This window comes from Limulus polyphemus, unplaced genomic scaffold, assembly GCF_000517525.1.
Source record: "Limulus polyphemus unplaced genomic scaffold, Limulus_polyphemus-2.1.2 Scaffold292, whole genome shotgun sequence".
Classification (NCBI taxonomy): domain Eukaryota; kingdom Metazoa; phylum Arthropoda; class Merostomata; order Xiphosura; family Limulidae; genus Limulus; species Limulus polyphemus.
Window position 1 is genome coordinate 722101 of NW_013665902.1, and position 2746 is coordinate 724846.

Below are 2746 nucleotides of genomic sequence, written 5' to 3' on the forward strand. Positions count from 1 at the left end.
TGCTAAATTAGGGACGGCTAGCGCAGATAGCCTTCGTGTAGCTTTGCGCGAAATTCAAAACAAACTAACTAACAAGGTTTCAATTTGATTGTTTGTTTGTAGTTTAAGCACAAAAATACACAATTAGCTATTTGTGATCTTTCAGTTTGAACCAAATCACTAAAGCTTTATTTTGAGTAATTTTTCTATAATTTCTAATAGTCCAAAGTGTTAACCATCAAAATTTAATCAGACGTTTTGCCCGGCTATATCACGATTAATTATACTTTCGTTTACTGGAATTATAAAACAAGAAATTAAATCAAACTCTACGAGTTAGACATTTCTTAATGTGAAAATTATCATTATAACGTTGTTTTTGTTTTGTAGTTAGACAATGATTTAGCAAAATACAAGCTATTTAAAAGAACCTTTTCTCAAAATGGTTTATTATTTTGTGAATCTTGGAATAATTCTATGTCTTTCAATCTCGCAGAGTTTTCTTATTCTCAATAAAGTATGCTTTGCTTCACCTTTCACGTATATATATATATATATATTCAGAATTTAGTAAACTCAAATTTTACCTAGAATTCTTCTTATATTTTTAGTTTAACATATCCCTTGTAATCTTATCTCCAACCAATTTCTCCACCAATTACTTTATGAAACTCTGCAAAGTTTGTAATCCTGAATGATTTTAACAAAAACACTTAAGTGGTTTCACAGACAGTTTTTAAATATGAAACCCAGTAAAACACACCTATCAGGACGACTTTTATAATGGAGAATTAGATCTACTTGTCAGTATAAGATAGCCCAACAGGAATAAGATTAAAATTTGAAAATTTTGCTTTCTGAGCTCTTGTTTTATAATAACAGATGGCACTACAATCGATCGTTACTGTATCTACATTGTAAATTTACTTAAGCCAAAAATAAATATTATTCTTTTGTTTGTTTGCCTATTTGTAGTTAAGCACAAAGCTAAATAATAGGCTATCTGTGGCGTGCCTACTTTTTCCTGGCATGTTACTTTTAAAGATTTTGAACAAGGCCTTATATCTGCCATATTTCTCTCGAAGGCGTTCAACAAGACCTTATTTCTGCCATATTTCTCTTGAAGGCGTTCAACAAGGCATTGTTTCTGCCATATTTCTCTTGAAGGCGTTCAACAAGGCATTGTTTCTGCCATATTTCTCTTGAAGGCGTTCAACAAGGCATTGTTTCTGTTATATTACTCTTAAAGATGTTCAACGTAGACTGTTTCCTGGCATGTTATTCTTGAAATAGGTCCAACAAAGCCTTGTTTCTGCTTTATTACTCTAAAAGGTGTGCAAAATAGGCTTCATCCTGCCTTTTTTACGTATATTTTTGTATAATACTGCACTTATTGCATCTTTTAATGTTTAGTGTAGAATACACTTAGTTGTTAGCTTTTAGTAAAACTTTCAGAGATTTTACACAAACTAATGTTTCGACATCGAGGTAATTTGATGTATCGGTGATACTGGTAAACTCGAGTTAAAAATACATTAGAAATAGGTGAATAGAAGGTCAATCCCTAAACTATCATAAACGAAATAGTGTTTTTTATATTGTCTTATTGATACTTACTTTGCATTCTGGCTAACGTTTTTTCTCTTTTTGATTTGTTATTAACTTTCTTTGACGTTATCGTATTCGTATTGCACTTAGCAGTTACCATCTTCGATCCCTGGTGTGCAAAAGTGATTTGTTTGTTTTTTCTTTTCTTTTCGTTTCACTTACATAACATCATTGATAAATACAAGACAATTAATAAGGATAAAAAAAAAGTTCTAGTGAGTGAAAAGCTCGCACATTAGCGTCATATTTTGTTGTTTTGTATTTAGGCACAGCATAACAGTTCTGAGAAAATTTGTTTGTAGTTAAGTGCAAAGCTTTCCAAGAGGCTATCATTGCTCTGCCCACCTCAGGTTTCGATACCCAGTTTCTAGCGTTGTAAGTCCGCAGACATACCTGCGTTCAGGCCCGCCGATAGGGGGGCAAAGAGGGCAACCGCCCAGAGGCCCAGGCGAATGAAACCTGGTTATGCCGTAAAGGCCGCAAAGCATCTTTAAGCTATATCTTCATTTAATGATAAAAACCATAGTTTTAGGCTTTTCTTTGCATATAGACGCTAGATACATTAATAACGACTGAATTATATTCCATGATGCTTATCCATATAACAATCAGGTTGTTAATAGCGTGATGATTGTTTGTTTGTAATTAAGCACAAAGCTACACAATGGGCTATCTGTGCTCTGCCAACCACGTGTATCGAAACCCGGTTTCTAATGTGAAAGAAACGAAGCTTTAGTAAAGTGTGTTGATGAACGTGGACTTTCCAATATGACATAAAAAATTAACTTTATGGCTGCTAAGGATTGAACCTGGGACCATCCGCTTGTATATCGGATGTTTTTATCGTTATTAGTCCCCCCACCCCTCATAGATCGGGGTATAAAGAAAAATACATGAAAGATACAAGACATCTCCTGAAAATGACTGTACCTGTATAGTAAAAAAATAGATAAGAATAATTACTTATAGTACATACATAGAAAATTAGTAGTAACAATAAAACAAAAAAAACATAGTAAACAATAACAAATAATAGTAGAAAACCTAGCATTTAACATGATCTAACCTGAAAATCATTGAAAATCAAACACAAATTATCATTCCAAACCCCTACATAGTACATAACCCTATCGACCTTCACTTACCAAATGCCCAAAGT